Source organism: Pipistrellus hanaki, assembly GCF_964339955.1.
Source record: "Pipistrellus hanaki genome assembly, chromosome: 2".
In the NCBI taxonomy this organism is placed as follows: domain Eukaryota; kingdom Metazoa; phylum Chordata; class Mammalia; order Chiroptera; family Vespertilionidae; genus Pipistrellus; species Pipistrellus hanaki.
Genome location: NC_140504.1, coordinates 3,484,864 through 3,502,094, shown reverse-complemented (window position 1 = coordinate 3,502,094; position 17,231 = coordinate 3,484,864). Strand labels below are relative to the sequence as shown.

General features: G+C 50.8%; 1 protein-coding gene across 2 annotated transcripts in view; it reads right to left on the bottom strand.

The window, feature by feature from the left end:
* KCNJ15 (potassium inwardly rectifying channel subfamily J member 15) overlaps positions 1-16,927 on the bottom strand; it is a 35,512-nt gene extending 18,585 nt beyond the window's left edge. Inside the window, exon 1 of one of the 2 annotated variants that reach the window (XM_084873682.1) lies at positions 16,707-16,927. The gene's annotated coding sequence lies outside the window, so the exon portion shown is untranslated. The remainder of the gene's footprint in view (positions 1-16,706) is intronic. The other variant, XM_084873683.1, reaches the window with a different exon arrangement.
* Between the last annotated feature and the right edge of the window lie 304 nt (positions 16,928-17,231).

Genomic DNA, 17,231 nt, shown 5'->3' with positions numbered 1-17,231 from the left:
TAGTATGAGGCCAGACTGGAGGTTAGGCTGGTGATAGATTTCAAAAGGCCATGGAGGTTAAACTGAAAAGTTGGATCTTTCAACAGGCCAGACACAGCCAGGTTCAGCTAGCCAGGTAGATTGAGACAATAGCTATAGAGAGATGACTTAGGAGGCTCTTGCATTGGTCCAAGCAATGCATGAACTCAGGAGCATCACTGCTTTGGGTTACCAACAGGTGGAATTTGTGCCCCTATGAGATGTAAAGTGGTGAAGGGGGAACTGGAGCTGGAAGGACCATGGGGTTTGGTGCCTGGATGAAGAAGAAACCTTGAATGATAAGGAGAGGGCATTGACAGCATCGTGATGACCTCGACTCTGAGTTTGCTTGCTTTGAGGTGTCTGTATCTAGGAAGTAAATCTGGGGCTAGTCGTGAAGATTTGGGAGTCATTGCACAAGAGGTGGAAGTTGACCAAATATAAGTCAATAAAACTTGCAAAAAAAGAAAAATATGAAATGCAGAAGGCAGCTGAGAGCAGATTGTTGGAGACTACCTGGATTGAAGAGAAGAGAGGACTTCCCAGAAAAGAAGCTGGAGAAAGAGTAGCAGGTGGCTGAACAACTATGTCAATTCCTCAAGGGGGCAACTAGGGAGGCAAGATTTCAAAAAAGGGGGTGTGATGCTGAGGTCCAAGATTTGAGGGTGGACAAGGAGGCACTGGTTTTCCAGGGGTGGGTGTAAGTCTTAGAAAGGAAAGGAACACCTATTTCCCTCAGACAGGAGGGAAAGAGAAGTGGTATGTCCACTGCATGTGTATGTATTCAACATAGGTTCCAGTTGTGGAGAAGGAGGAGAAAGGGTATGAAAAAATGAACAGTAGAGGATGAGAATTGAGGAACTGATGGGTCATTTGGTGTAAGAGGACCAGGCTAAAGGATGGGAAACAAAGGTGGGTTAGTTCTGGAGTAGCATGTAGGGTTGGTAATTAGAGATGAAGAAGGGAGTTCAGCCAGCTGCAAGGCCCCTAACGGGCTCCCAGGCAGGAACTGGTATCTTTGGTCACCCCTATGGTGTCCTTGCCATGGCTGAGCAGCCTGGGAACACTGCTGGGGAATGGAAGAGGTGGGCTACCCAGAGCTGAAGATTGGTAAGGCCTCTGTGGTAATAGGCTACCCAGGACTGGGGCTTACAAATACTACATTAGAAACATAAACATTTGAAAAACCACAGAATGTAAACGCTCAAGGTTGAGCACACTCATCAGCTCATGGAGTCCGTATCGTAATTGAGCACATTAAGGAGCCTACTAGTTCTGCTATCTAGTTTTAGAAGAGCTGTAATTTAGTATCGCTAGGTATCCATTACTCCTGTTTTCCTCATCTGTAAAATGAGAGGTTTGGGCAGAATGACCTCAAATTTCTCTTCCAGGATGGCCCATGGCGAATATTTGAGTGCATGTGAGAGTCTGAGAGTTAATTTACTTGTTTAGCATTCTCATCAAATGTTTAACTATCAGTGTCCAGCATTCAGCTTCAGAGCTAATACAGCTCGGTGAGGTTAGTGCACAAAGCCCTTAGTTCTGTGAGCCACCCTGGATTTCAAATGGATTGCCCTGTGAAAATGCACAACCTAAATTTTGGTGGCAGAAATCTCAAGTGCTATGGGTAATCAAATAAGATAGTTGATAGAACATTGAAACAGATTGGCTAAAATTATTAGAGATGAATATGTTTTTTTTTTTTTATCTGCAAGCTGGGGTAATTGCTTTGTGGATATTGGGAGAAAAGAGAGAGATGTTGGTTAAAGGATATTGAAGGAGGAGGAGAAAGAGAAAGAGGAGGAGGAGGAGAAGGAGGAGGAGGAGGAGGAGGAGGAGGAGGAGGAGAAGAAGAGGAGGAGGAGGAGGAGGAGGAGGAGGAGGAGAAGGAGGAAGAGGAGGAGGAGGAGGAGAAGAAGAAGAAGAAGAAGAAGAAGAAGAAGAAGAAGAAGAGGAGGAGGAGGAGGAGGAGGAGGAGGAGGAGGAGGAGGAGGAGGAGGAGGAAGAAGAAGAAGAAGAAGAAGAAGAAGAAGAAGAAGAAGAAGAAGAAGAAGAAGAAGATAGCCAGCTGCTATTTAACAGTTTAAGAATCGCATCACTTCTCCACATGCAATGAAACTTGTGGATAACACAAAATCTTGGAAGAAACACACCTAAGAACCTGTGCTTTCCCAGACAGCTGGCTTGTTAGACATCTTCTCATGGAAATCCTGGTCTTTAAGACTGGAAGCTCTGCACTCCCTCTGCAAGTTACTTATTTGTAAATTTAATCTGAACGCATAGCTAATTGCTGCTTTTAGAAGCATGCTTGAGGCTTTATTATTAGCTTCACACCCAAAGCCTTTGTTTATGGTACAGTGCTAATCACTTGTTTTCCTTACGCAGTTAATGCCATATTGGCAATCTCATGTGGGACAGCTTGATCGTTTTTTTAGTAGTTTCACAACTCACAGCTTTCTTCAAATCTGTAAGATATGCACTGGTTGAAATTAAAGAATGAAGAGTGGGAAAAACGTTATGCCTGAGGTCAAGATGCCTCACTTTGGTTGAACCTTCCAGAAAGACCAGGTCCTCTGAGGTTCGAGTGCTTTGATTTTCCCTTTCCTAGTTGATCAGTAGGATTCACTCCACTCAAGGGGTCTTACCTTGAGTCCAGGTGTTGGGGTCCATTTCAGCTGAAGACCCCAGAGATCCGGGGAAGTGCTGAAGGGCCTGGCTCTCTAGGGAGGACGCTGGGAGGGCGTGAGTGCAAATCAGACCTAGGAGCTACTGCTTAGGTGACAGCTGAGGGAGCGGGTGGAAACAGCCCTCCACCCCAGGAACGGGGGCTGGGCAGTGAGCAGCTCACCCACCTCCAGGGCAGAGGTCCTGGGACCAGGGCTTGCCGCATGGGTGTTTGATCTTAATGGGTGAGAGGCAGCTCCCTGGCATGGAAAGGTGTGTATAGGAATACAACTCCAGTTTTTTCTAAAGTTATTTGACAACCAAACCTGCTAGCAGAGCCACCACCCAGGCCTGGAAGGGAGCACAATGTTCTGTCCCTTATCAGAGGTGCCAGGGCCATGAGGAATTCTCTCTCTTTCTCCCTTTCTCTCTGGTGGGAAGGACCGCATTGAGCCTCACATGTCAGCAGTTCTCAGAGCTGCATGGGCCTCACACATTCTGCCAGGAGCCCCACTGAGTGCTAGATCACAGGCTTTGTGGTGTGTGTGTTTTTATAGAACACTAGGCCCCTTGTGGTGGGTAATCATATAAACAAGTGGTTATTGCAGACTTGTAGCATCACGCTGAGTGAAACAAGTCAGACGGAAGGGACGAGAACCATATTATTTCACGCACATGTGGGATGTAAGTAACAAAAAGCAGCACAAACAAGCAGAAGACTCATAGACACAGACAGCAGTATGGCGGTTACCGGAGGGGAAGGGAGCCAACTCTAGGGTGATGGCAGGAGCCGACTTCGGGTGGTGAGCACACAAGGTAACACACAGAGCACGGACTGTAGGAATGTGCACCAGTGTTTCAGGTGCACAATAACGTTCATTTTAAAAAACCAATAGACCCCAGCATAACCCTATGTGATACCATATTGGTGGATACGCATCATTATACACCTAGACCAGTGGTCGGCAAACTGCAGCTTATGAGCCACATGGGGCTCTTTCGCCCCTTGAGTTTTTAGCAAAGGCCAGCTTAGGAGTACCCCAATTAAGTTAATAACAATGTACCTACCTATATAGTTTAAGTTTAAAAAATTTGGCTCTCCAAAGAAATTTCAATCGTCCTGTTGATATGGCTCTGTTGACTGAGTTTGCTGACCACTAGTCTAGAGAAGTGAAATTCAGGAAGGACGTGGTCTGGCTCCATGGGGAAGGGAAAGCCGAGCTTAGAGGGTCTTGAGGGGAGAAGGAGACTGAGAGGGAAAGGAAAGGAATGATGGCTTCCAGGAATGAGACCACACAGGCAAAAGCAAAAAGGAGGGGACGAATCCGGACCAAGTGGCGGGCGGGGCTGATAGGGAAGAGCGGAAGGAGGTGGGGAACCGAGGTCAAGTGATGGAGAGCCTTGGCGGTCTGCCGTTCTGGCACAGAGCTCCAGGAGACCTGGCGGATGTACATGCCGACGAGGCCCTCAGACCCAGAAAAGCCTGCCACTAATTGCAAAGGTCCCCACGTCCCAGGACACCTGGGGCTCTGTCAGTGCCAAACTTCCTCCCCGATTTCCGAGAGCTCTGTGGGTTCTTTCCATACCAGCCCGCGCAGTGTGTACTCAATCTCCAGTTTACGGGGATTTCTCACACACCCGTATACGTTTTCCACTGGAGTCTGTGCTTTTTCCTAGACCCACCCGAATTCCAGAGCATGGTTCACTTGCATGCCAAGTTCCCAGTCTTTCTCTCGGTCACTCTCCTCTCCTTATAAAACCGAGGAGAAAGTTCCCATTGTGATGCTGCTCCGGGTTTTTACCAGTGGAGAGAGGACCTCCAGAAGATAATTACGGGGTGGTTTGTGCTTCGGTTTCCGTGGAGAGCGGCAGTCCTGTCTAGAGGCAAAGCCAGAAAACGAGTTTGTCCAAATCTCAACTTTTGTTCATTAAAGTTTGAGTAGCTATCGGGGCCTGATCCCTTTTATACGTTAGAAAGAATTAAAACTATGGGTTAAGGTTCTTGTAAGGGCTGTGAGTTAGATTCTGGAATTCTGAGTTTCTTTATAGTAAAAAGCAATAACAACACAACAGCCACACACACACGAAACTGTAAGAGGGGAAGGTAGGATCGTTTGGGGGTGACTTTGAGAATTCTTGTTCCCCGTGGATTCATAGAAGGCAGAAGCAGCTTCCCCACACATTCCCGGAAATCATCTCTTTTGACGCTCCCGTTGTCCCCGTGGGTGGAGGGGCTCCAGGTTCACAGATGAGAAACTGAGCAGCGAGGTGGCTTGTGGGAGTATCACGCAGCCTGGGAGTGAGCCCAACCCAGGGCTTTCACGTCTAAGTGTAACTTCTATTTTACTTTTTTCACCAGCAGTGTTAAGAAAAGCCTGTGTTGAGCTGGGGTGGGGGAAACTGTGAGGATTCGGTGCAGGAGGGTGGAGGCCTGCTGTGGGATGGGGAGGCTGGGGGGGAGGGTAGGAGGCCGCCTCTGCTGATCTTTCCCACCTGCCCTGCAGAGCGCTATGACCCTGCGGCTCAGCTCCTCACCCAAGGGTGCTGTGGCCAGGAGCTTGCACACCTGGACTTACCTCCAGGAATGTCAGGGCTTTTTCTCGCTGCCTTCTCATCTTTTTATTTAAAAATACATTTCTATTGATTTCAGAGAGAAAGGGAGAGGTAGAATTAGAAATATCAACGATGAAAGAGAATCATTGACCTGCTGCATTCTGCTCACCCCACACTGGGGACCGAACCCACAACCCAGGCATGTGCCCTTGATTGGAATCAAACCCAGGACCCTTCAGTCCATAGGCTGACGCTCTATCCACTGAGCCAAACCAGCTAGGGCTTCCTTTTCTTTTCTTTCCTTTTCTTTTCTTTTCTTTTCTTTTCTATTTTTCTGTAGGGCTTCGAGAATTCTTATCAGGTATTTATATTCTCCTATCCAGAAGTTTTCAAAACATTAATTATTTGACGTTTTGCTAAGAGAATTAGGCTGAAAATCTTTTAACCCACCTCCATGGTTTGCCAAATGCCTGGACGTTAGCACGTTAGTTTTGCTGGCATTTAACGTGGTCCCAGGACGGCACTGGGAAACCTGGGGTGGTCTCAGCACAGCACACTTCCCCCTGGGGCCAAGGCCGGCAGCCGAGAGCTGCTCCAGCGGAACTGGCGTCACTTGCTCATTCACGGTCCACGGTGTGACAACCTTTGTCAGATCCTGTTTGTGTTCAAAAGGTCGCCACGTTTATGAAAGGCCGCGCTGGAAAGTCTTGCTTTAATCATTGCAGTAATTAGCAAATTTGGACACTGCATCACCTTCCCCCTTTTATTGGAAACACGTTCAAGTATGGGTTTGTGGTTAATCCAGAGCGACTCAGAACACCAAAGCACGTAACTTGTCAAATCCAGTGTTTGCCCAATTCTCAGTTGCTGGAATCTTCCTTCAGGAACACATGTAACCATCCCTCCGTGCTAAGCTTACACTTACAAAATCATGATAAATGTTAATCTATTGAATAACTTGATTTCCGTCAAGGAGGGAAGGGATGGATTAGCCACACTTAGAACAGGAACTAGAGGAAAAGAAACGTTTGCCACTACCAGGTGAGGAGGGTCCTCCCCTCAGACGTCTGGGGCCTCTGGTGTGCCAGCCAAACAACAATCCCTCCATCCCTCTGACTCCTCCCCGGGAGCGGGAGCTGGGAGGGGGTACTGAGCCCCCCTGCACCATCTTTCCTCTTTCATTTCAGACTCCCCTCAGCTCCGCTCCTTCACCTCCCAAGCGCTTCTCCCCTTCTCCGATTCATGGGTCAAGCTGGTACTCTTGGTAACGAGGTTTTACTCAGAAAATGCTCGCTCTCGGCTGCAAGTGGGCCAGAAGACTCTTCAGTCTCCTCTCTGCTTCTCTGATGATTCCTTGTCTCTCTGCTTGGTGGGCGGTTCCTCTTCCTCCTTCCCTGCCCCTCACAATGATGTTCCCCAGAATCTTCACTCGTCCTCCTGTTTCTCTTTGTGTTCTCTCAGATTGATTATCTAATGTGCAGCTCACAACCCCAGACACCCGTAACCTTCAGTGAACCCCAAACGTCCTTCCCAGGCAGCCTGCCCTTAACACATAGGGTGTGGCATTTAGTGACTAACGAGCTTACTTCCAAGTCCAGCTTCACCTGCCCCTGAAGCCTGTGACCCCAAGCGAGTAACTTTGCCTCTGCTCCCTGCTGCCCTCATCTCTAAGCCAAGGCCGATAGGAATGACTGCAGGATGGGCGGTTACTGTGTGGATTGGGTGGGCACTCAGCATGGTGGCCATCGGCATCGTCATGACCATTGCCGTCTCTCTCCCCTCCATCCCTGCAGCAGACAGCCCTCGGCACGCAGGGGCCTCCCTGCGCTTGTCCTCTGGTGCACCCCGTGCCTGCGTCCCGGGGCCTCTGATGGCTTCTCCTCCCGGATGACTGCAGTCCCGCTCACTGCTCAAGGCACTCGCTAATCCACAATGCCCTTCTTGACTGTTCCGAATGGATCTGGTCTTTCCTTCTGGTTTAATTTTATCATTTTATCCTCTGAGGGTTAGGATGTAGCTATCCAAATTCTGATGGGAGTTGATTAAAAACCTCATTAAATACACACCCAGGGATATGCTTTTAATGATTTTTAGAGAAAGAGAGAGAGAGAGAGAAGAGAGAGACAGAGAGAGAGAGAGAGAGAGAGAGAGAGAGAGAGAGAGAGAGAGAGAGAGACATTGATCCACTTCATTGGATCTTTATGCACCCCAACCAGTAATCAAACTCAAAACCTGAGTAGGTGCCCTGACCGGGAATTGAACCCAAAACCTTTTGGTACACGGGACGACGCTCCAACTTCCTGAGCCACCGGGCCAGGACTGGGCTTTCCTGCCTGACAGTCCCCAGCTGTCTGTGAAGCCCTCGTGGCACTGTCCTCGCGTTCTCCTGGCCAGAGCCATTCCTGTGCCAGAGAAGTGTTCACTGCGTGTCCTGCTCCATTCCCACCCCCTCCTCCCAGCAGCAGACGGAGGTGCCAGGATCAAGGACTGGCTTCTCCACATGTGTCTCCTGGAAATTGCTGAGGGCTAGAATGTAGCTACCCAAATCCTGATGGGAGTTGATTAAAAACCTCATTAAATGCACATTTCTACCAACTACGGGGCTAGTAAGTCGTAGGCTGCTTTTTTAGATACTGAAAGCTAAGCCAAGTGCTGTACAAACGCACAGTTTAGGAAACACTCCCCGGATATTGGGCTAGACACGTTAATATCCATTATTATGAGTTTTATGCTTACATATACATGCCCTCATACAGCCTTCAGCTCTGGAACCCCACGCACTGGCAGTTCCCAGGTGGATGAAATGCACGTGGTTGTAATCATGGAAAAGTGGCTCTTGTGTTAGTCCTATAATATTTCATCTTTAAAATGGGCAAATCTTAGAAAATGCTCTTCAGCTTACAATTTAAAACACTTTGAGAGCCAAATATCCTTAATGCCACAGGTATGCTAATATAGACGGTGTCTAAACATAGCATTCAAGGGAGACTGAAATCATGTGAATTCCCTTGACTCCTGGCTGGGCCACACCATGGATCACATCACCCCTCCCACCACCGGACTGCAGCACATTCCTTCTTCCCCAGGATCGCTGAGTGTGCACGCCCACACTGAACCTGCTAGCTCAACGCTTACTTCTGTTTGATTTCAGTTTCCCTCTTTCCAGAGTACTCTGCGTGCTTCCTATCTCCCCTCCACGGGCTTTACACAACCACCATGTTATAGGTACATAGTGCCCTGTTCCTTGTCACTCATAAGCATGTGTTTCCCTCCTTAATCATCCCATGTGTGCCATTCCAGCAGCCAACTTATCCCTGTGTGATGTGCACCAAGGGAGGAAAGGCCCTGGTCAGGAGTTTTTAGATCTAGGTAATTTCCAAAACATTCAATGAAAAGGTCTATGTTGTGTGTTTGCAGAATGTGATGGACATTGGTCATGATGCAATGGGAGAGGGAGTTATAAGAAAAATTGTGTATGCGGCTTTAACAAGCATTGCCTGAGGAATAACTCGGCCCAAGCTCTGGGAACGCAGAGGAAGAATCAGGTAGAACCTCCACTGCCACTGAGCTGGCACCCTGTAGGGGAGAGAGAGATAAGCAGACAGGCTGTAGGAAGGAGAGCCAGGTGGGATGACCCAGTGGTGTCCGGGATTTGAAGGGAGGGCTAAAGAAGGTCCCTAGCTCGGGTCATTGATGGTATTCTGGCAGTGGTGCTAGAACAAGACTAAGCCAAAGGAGAAACTTAATAGTGTCACTTATAGACAAATGCATTATACACATAGTAATGGAAAGGAAACAATAAGACACTGTCTTTCAAAAGATTTATCAAATATGGCGCATGTAAAACTAGATTCAAAGAGGGCCCAATAGACCCCCAGGTTCCAACATAAAGCCTCTTTAAAACCTACATTCAATTCTGAAGTCGCAAATGACAGGCTCTCTGTATGTATTTCATTCCTAGCTCCTTTAAGAATAGATAAAAATCCTGTAAGTCCATGATTCTATCAAATTACCTCTTTGAGGCATACCCTAACTTCCTTTTTCCTCCTATACTAGTAGTACTTTTAACTCGCATTACATTCCTGTGACAGCATTGGATGTCTTTGTAAATTCACCTAAATCCTTTCTGGAATAAGATGGATTTAACGAAACTAAAAGTAAATCAACTTGGGGAGCTACCTACCCATGGCCACTTTGCAGTCCCAAAGGCTGGCCTGTCCCCTGTGGGTTAGCTAGGGTCCCCAAGGACAGTTCACCATCCAGTGGAGCATGGACTGCTCTTTCGTGGAGCACATGATACCTTGCGCCCCACACCAATCACTGTGTGTAAAAATGCCCCCAACGGGGTCCCATGAAATGCTAATCAGAGGGATGAATGACAGTTGTAAGGAGGTAGCTGGCGGTACAGGCAGTTCTGTAGTCCGACATGGCTGTACAACTTGGAATGCAGGGTTGGGGACTCCTTCAGTGCAGTGTTTCTAATGTGGCAATGAGACTGTGAAGATCTAAGAGGGAACTAACCAGTATGACCACAACGACAGGGTTCCCCAATCTCTCTGAGCACAGACCTTCTTTCTTGTGGAGCAAGAATGAAACAAAATGCTTCTCAGGACTCTGCTTGAGGCAGTCGGACATCCCTCTCACAATCCTGGACCACTGGCTCCTAACTGCTCACCTGCCTGTCTGCCTGATCGCCCCTAACTGCCCCTCCTGCTGGCCTGGTTGCCCCTAACTGCCCCCCTACAACTGGCCTGATCACCCCCAACTGCCTACCCTCCACCCTCCTGGTGGCCCCCAACTGTCCCCCCTCTGCCAGCCTGGTCACCCCTCACTGCCCCCCTCTGCCAGCCTGGTTGCTCCCAGAATAGATGGTGCTTACTGTCCAACATGATAGTGTTTCAGAACTCCCCTCCTGCCTTCTGGCCAGGAGAACCACTCCTGTCCCCAAGCCCCTGAGACAGGAAGCAGAGGCCCAGCATCTAAGGGGTCTCCCCACTTTCGCCAGGAAATTGAGTCATGAAGGCTAGTGCCCTCCTCTGCCCTCCTCTTCCTCAGGCAGCTTTGACCTGCCTGGGAGACGCCAGTCTTTCTCCTACCCATAAGGAGCATGTTGGGGTGGAGCCAGGAACTGGAACCGTGAGTGTTTCTCCGTCAGATTATCTCAGTGCTCCTACTGCCAGGAACCCAGGCATGTCACCTGACACCCAGGTCCTTTGTTGAAGAGCGACAGTAAGATCAGCATCCCTGTGACAGCACTTTTTATAAAAACACTGTTTAGAGGGGAATTTTGTAGGACACTTAGTCTTCAATATGAACCTTAGGGGGAAACTGTAGATTTAAAATCTATTAACAGAATATTCCAAATAAAGCACCATTGTGGGTGCCATTGCTGACCCTGAGATATTCTCGCTGCACATACACCGTCAGTTTCATGATGGCTGGTCTGGCTAACCACCCACCCACGCGGCACTTGTAAATATGTGTCTGTTTATATATAAATTCTTTTCCTTTTGAAAAGGTGAAGCAGTCTGGGTGGGTCCTCATTCCTTAGCATTTAGAAAATTTGAGACAAAGGAGCAAGGTGCTCCAGGCTCTGGAATGTTCTTTAACTCCCAGCAGGGTGTGGGGATGGGGTTGTGAGGAAGGCAATGGGTGATGTTTCCAAGCAGAAGGTAAACTTCAAATGTGTCCTCAAGGGGTAGGAATGGGCGCAAAGGGCAGTAGGGAAGTAAGAAAGCCAGAGCAGGGAGCCGGCCTGTGCTCTGCCGCAAGCAAAACTCGGAGGGAGCGCACTATCAGTCGGCAAATATTTGAAGACGTAAACATCACGGAGTGACAGCACGATGTGGCCCGGGAGGCACGAGGTTAGCAAACACTCTTACCGGGACAGGACGCTGGCAGCAGCCATCGGGGCTGGAAACAGCATTGGTGGGAACCGAGGGGGAAGGGGCTGTTTCGTGCCAGACATTTCACTAGGGCTCGGCTCACGTGACAGGAGCAGCCTGCTCTTCATGCATTTTGAGTATCATTCTAAGTTCTAGGTCATGACCAGCCTTTTCGAATGGAAACGGTGGAGCATTCACTTTAGAGCCCACACCCACAGCTGCAGGAGGCACAGAGCTTCCACAGCATCTTACCCTGGGCCTGGGTATGACCCTCAAGGTCAGCCACGTGCAGGAAGACCTACACCTGCGGCACCATGCCGATGGAACGGGAAGCAGTCTGAATGTCATCCAGACCAATTTCCCATATATGCTCACTGGTCACTAGGTATGTAGAAGCATGCTTATTAAGTATTTTCGCTGATCATGTCTCAGAGTTACTCAGAGGGAAGTGAGCAGCTAAAATTTCTATTAGTTCAACCATCGCTTCAAGAAACAAGTACAGGCCTTTACGATGTATGACTTCCTGTGGGCTTGTGCACTTGCTCCCACCTTCTCCACAGCTTTGTACCTCATTTCATAGTCACAATTTTTCACTCCTTTTCCTGGGAGAGGGACCCCAAGTTGGAGTACCTTCAAGCTCTATCAAATGTGGGTGTTTGTTTTTTTTTTAAATCCTCACCCAAGGCTATTTTTCCACTGATTTTTAGAGAGAGGAAGAGAGAAAAGGCAGAGAGGAACATCGATGTGAGAGAAACACATCGATCAGTTGCCTCTTGCATGTGCCTCAACCAGGGCCCGAGCTGGGGAGCAGCCTGCCACTGAGGTACATGTCCTTGACCGGAATTGAACCTGGGACCCTTTGGTCCACAGGCCGATGCTCTATCCACTGAGTCTAACTGGCCAGGGCAAGCTACATTAAATCTTGATCAGCCTCTGGTGCCACTGGCACTGAAGAAGCACATGAGAATTTCAGCCGGAACCCAGGCAATTTCTCCTGAAACAGGATGTGGGTGGTAGCCCATACCCAGCTCCTGGGTCCTGAGCAACCCCTGGGAATCGGATCCTGACTGCGGTGCCTGCCCTCCGAGCCAGCCCCTTTGTACTCCCATGACCCCGTTTGGCTCTGAGGACTAAAGTGATCTGTCATCGCAGGACGTGGTCAGTTCCAGGATGTCATTTCCATGAGCTCTGAACCCTGGATGGGGGTGCGAGGGGCCAGGGCAGCTCTGTGCCTCCCCTCCCCCCACCCCATGGAAGAGCTGCTGGCCCTGTGCATTGTGGACCACGCGCCTGTAGATTGCTCTCATTTGACCCGCAGGGAGAACCAAATGGAACTTACTCTGTTGCTAACTCATTCCCATGTTTCCTCTAGGCCAGTGGTCGGCAAACTCATTTGTGCACAGAGCCAAATACCAACAGGACGAAGATTGAAATTTCTTTGGAGAGCCAAAATTTTAAACTTAAACTTCTTCTAACGCCCCTTCTTCAAAATAGACTTGCCCAGGCCGTGGTGTTTTGTGGAAGAGCCACACTCAAGGGGCCAGAGAGCCGCATGTGGCTCGCAAACCAAAGCTTGCTGACCACTGCTCTAGGCCTTCTGTCCTGAGGCAGCACAGACTCACTCTTCATTGCCTCCTGCCGCGCATGCACCTCGCTCTTCTTCCCGCACACCTTCCGGTGGGATGAGCGTGACCAGACAGCCCTGGCTCATCTCGTACCTGGGATTTCGCGCTGGAGGGTTTTAGGTCTGGAAGCGCAGACCGCACTCGGGAAACTAGGCTGCACATGAACGAGAGGCCCAGGGACTGCGGTGACCCTGGGTTTCCGACCTCCCCCAGTGGAGATGCCATGCCGGGGGCAGCGGTGCAGACACAGAGTCCTCCGGAGCGCGGGCCTTTCTTCATGAGATGAGCGCAGTCGGTTGTGGCAGAAACCCTGGGACGCGGTGAGGGATTCTGTGTGGACTCAGGCTATGTTACAGTGGGCAAGAGGACACCACCGCCATCTGGGTGAGCCCGAGAGCACCTTGCAGAGGGACAGCACCTCCTCCGTAACTACTGCTTGCAATCTCTTTATCAGGATGTCTGCTTGCTCTTTTTTTTTTTTTTTTTTTTTTTTTTTCCTCTTTCAACTCAAACAAGTAACACTTAGCAAATAAAACTTCTATCCCAGACCCTGATTTTTAAGATTATATACTAGCCCTGGCTGGCTTGGCTCAGTGGATAGAGCATCAGCCTGTGGTTTGAAGGGTCCCAGGTTCGATTCTGGTCCAAGGACACGTGCCCGGGTTGCGGGCTTGATCCCTAGTGTGAGGTGTGCAGGAGGCAGCGATGGATGATTCCCTCTCATCATTGACATTTCTCTCTCTCTCACTCCCTCTTCTTTCCTCTCTGAAATCAATAAAAAAAATCTATATATATAAAAGCCTAGCAATTGGAATGGGGGAACAACCGGAATGACCTGTGGCTATGACTCACACTGCAGCAGCCAGCTGGCCTGATCCAGCCCCCAATCATCCCCCACCCCTGGCTGGCTGCAGCCCCTCCTCCCAGCTGCCCCTGCCCCTGATCAGCCCCCAACACCCTGATCTGGGGCAGGGCTGGCCTGCCAACTTCCTGTGGTCCCTCCCCCACACCAGCCTGGCCCAATGGGCCCCTATCAGGGCAGGCCAGCCAGCCCTACCGGGCACAAAGTCATGCCCTGGGCCTCTAGTATATTTATAAATAAATTATATGCTGTCTTCTCTCACTCTGCACCCTCTGTTCTCCCTTTGCAAGTAGGGGGAGGCTTCACTGTGCTCCTGTCCTGGGGGGAGGCCTGGCCATTCAGGCCACAAGCCCCTCAGGCCACAAGCCCCTCAGGCCACAAGCCCCTCCCTGTCTGGATAACCTGCTCCAGGAAGCCGTCCTGATTGGCAGCAGAGAGCCAGGGCTGGTGGGTCAGATCTGTGCCCTCCCATGGCACAGCATCCTTGAGGAGCACACACCTATGAACCCCCATTGACCTGGGCTGTCCGGGTGCCCAGCCCTGCCACACAGCCCACCCATCAGGGGCACCAGAAGCCCCAGCCCAAGGTGGCAGTCTGCCTGGAGGGGAAAGGCAGGCAGGAGGGAGGAGGACTAAGAACCCCGGCCTGACCCTCATCCTGCACTTCCCACCCGTAAGCAGCACACGCCACTCCGCACACACAGCAGCCACGGGAACCTGGCCAGAGCTTCCTGACTCTCTGGGGAGCAGAGTTATTTCGACTTCAAAGAGGAATGGAAACAGCACATTTGGAGACACCCATGTACTCCCTCCGCCGGGGAGTGCTCGCGTTGTTGAGGGGAAAAGACAGTAGCTGGGTTACTTATAAAGAAACGGCTGCGGCAAACGACTGGGGAGATTGCTGTGCCTCCACCAATGGTCCCCAGGGGCCCGTCGTCCCAGCGGTGGGGGGGCCCGGGACTCATTCTGGGGGTCCTGAGACTGGGACGGTTCACCCGGCAAGTCTCCGCACGGCCCTGGCCTCTGAAGCCACATGTGAGAGGAAGCCAGCTGCTCGGCCGAACAGAGGGGAGGGGGTGCGGCAGGAAAGGAGGGGTCAACGGCTTGGCATTTACTGATTAAGGCCCAAATGCTTGCCTCTGGGCAGCGCCTAGAGCCACACCTCGGTGGTTTTCCTTGCAGCAAGCCTGTCGCTGTCATTAAGGTATATAATCACGCACACACATACATGCACACACATGCACAAACACACATGCACACACATGTATGCACACACATGCACCGAGACAAGACTGTGCAGCCTTTTCAGCCTCCTCCTCAGAGGCGTGTGCTGAGCCCCGTGCAGTGCAGCCAGCGACCTGCTTTTGTTGGCTCCCCCGGACGGCGAAGTGGGAAGGCTGGGGGCTCGCTCGCCCTCCCCCCGCCCTCTTCCCCCACCCCTCCCCCCAAGCAGGGCTGTCCACATTGGTTAGAAGTGTGAAAGGCAGAAATTGGGGAAATAGCACTTTGTATAAGACGACCACAAGTGTTGGGGGGCGGCAGGAGGGGTAAGAGGGTGGGAGGACTTTGTAAAAATGTGTTTTCCTTAAGCAACCAGAGTCACAGACTTCAACCGGGTCTGTTCCTATCAAACCCCAGGCGTTGGATGCGTGTGTTTAGCTCTGAGGAGCCGGCAGCTCCGTTATTTCCCGGGCCCGTCTGGGATGTGGCTCCTGGCGATCTGGTGAGACTCCTCCACGTCCCAGCCGTCTGTGAGGACTGGCCACATGACCTCCGGGTCGCCGCGGTAATTTGTCACATTCACAGCCAGGGAAGGAGGAAATCTGCTAAAAATGAAGCCCAGGAGAGCAAGCCCGGGAGCCGAGGGGGCGGTAAGTGCTCTGTTGTTCACATGGAAGTCTCCTGGTGTCTAATGTTCATGAAAGGATGGCATTGAAAAGGGCTTTGTCGTTAAATTTGACTCATTTCTTTGGATCTGTAGGACAATCTTCAACTGAGAGAGCTTTCCACCCAAGGCTCGTGTTGATTATTACATATTTGCTTAAACATTTACCAGGGTAGACAGCCTGGGACACGGCCTGGGGGAGCAGCTGATTATGTGTGCGAGTGTGATTTTCAGCTTGCAAGAAAAGAGCTTTAAGAATCACTTGTACTGTTTTTTCAAAGTCCTTCCTTTCGATCAAGAGCAGAAAGAAAAAAAAGGGTAAGGTATGTTCCGATAAGAGGAAATACATCTTAGTGTTTGAATGGAGTGGGACCAAGCTGGGTCTTTGATTTTCCCGAGTGAAATACGGTGTGTGGTGAAGTGTCTGAACCCGGGACTGCAAAGCAATTGTGAGGTCAAGACACATCCACTGAACAACAAACTCTTGTTTCCTCCAGGCAGCTAAACGCGGAAGTGCAGGGAGGAGATTAGAACAAACCAGTTTGGAGGGAGGAATGTGGAGATGTCCCCCCGGGTAACACGGGCTAGCCGAGCGGGCTCCCCAGGCACACGAAATCATACCCAGACGGGGAAGGGCGCTAGGCAGGGGTCGTGGGCAAGGCTCCAAAGGTTTCCGAAGTCAGAACTGTTTACATTCCTTGTACCTACCACGGAAGACTTACATAACTCTCCCGTAAGGATAGGTAGCAGACTGTTAACTAGTCCGGTGAGGTTTCGCCTTGCGGCAACCCCAGCTGATTTCTCTACCGGCCACGGGGAAATCAGAGCCGGGGAGCGACCCCGCGAACTCTCCGATCGCTGAGAATCAATCACACGCCCGCCCTGACAGACGGCAGGAGGGACCCACACGGACAGAGAAGCCGGAGCAGTTCTTTCCCCCTCATCTAGATCCTTTACACCCGCAAAAACAAGACAACATCTGGATACTGTTTCACAGGCAAGAATAAAGCACCCTTTTTGCCCCATCATTAAGTAAGAACCTGCTTTCCACATGCAAACAGCACTTGTAAATTCCCGCAGATAAGCTGGCCGTCTGGAATGATTGCAGGGAGTTTGAAAGGAATCCCGCTCTTCCATTACCGTGAGGAGGGCCGTGCTCCCGAGCTCGCTCCCACACGCTGCCTGCTCCGGGCTGACCCCCACCTGCCTCTTACCTGCAGGGGCTGCGAGGCACCGTCCCGGTGGGAGGGGGCTGCTGTCTGTCTGTCGGGCGGGGAGAGGGTGAGCCCAGCAGGTCGCCTGGGGAGCATAGGCGTCCAGGTTCCCCAGGAGGAAGACAGCTGGCCTTGCTCCCTGTCAGTCAAAAACGAGTTGGTACAAGCTTGAGTAGGGTTTACCTGGAGGAGCTGAAGGGAGAAAGAAAGAGATTGGAAGAGACGGGGGGGGGGGGGGGGGGGGCGGAGGGAGGGAGGGCCAGGGAAGGAGGGAGGGAGGGAAGGAGGGAGAGAAAGTGAGGGGGGGAGAGAGAGAGAGAGAAAGAGAGAGAGAGAGGGAGAGAGAGAGAGAGAGAGAGAGAGAGAGGGAGAGAGAGAGAGAGAGAGAGAGTCCATGATGTCAGCAGCGTGTCTTAAGGAAATCTACAGACCAGGAGAGAAGGCGAGTGGCCCCCCTGCCGCAGCTCCGCAGACACCTGTGGAAAAGAACACCCTGCCCCTTTAAAGGACGCCAGTTACTCTTTG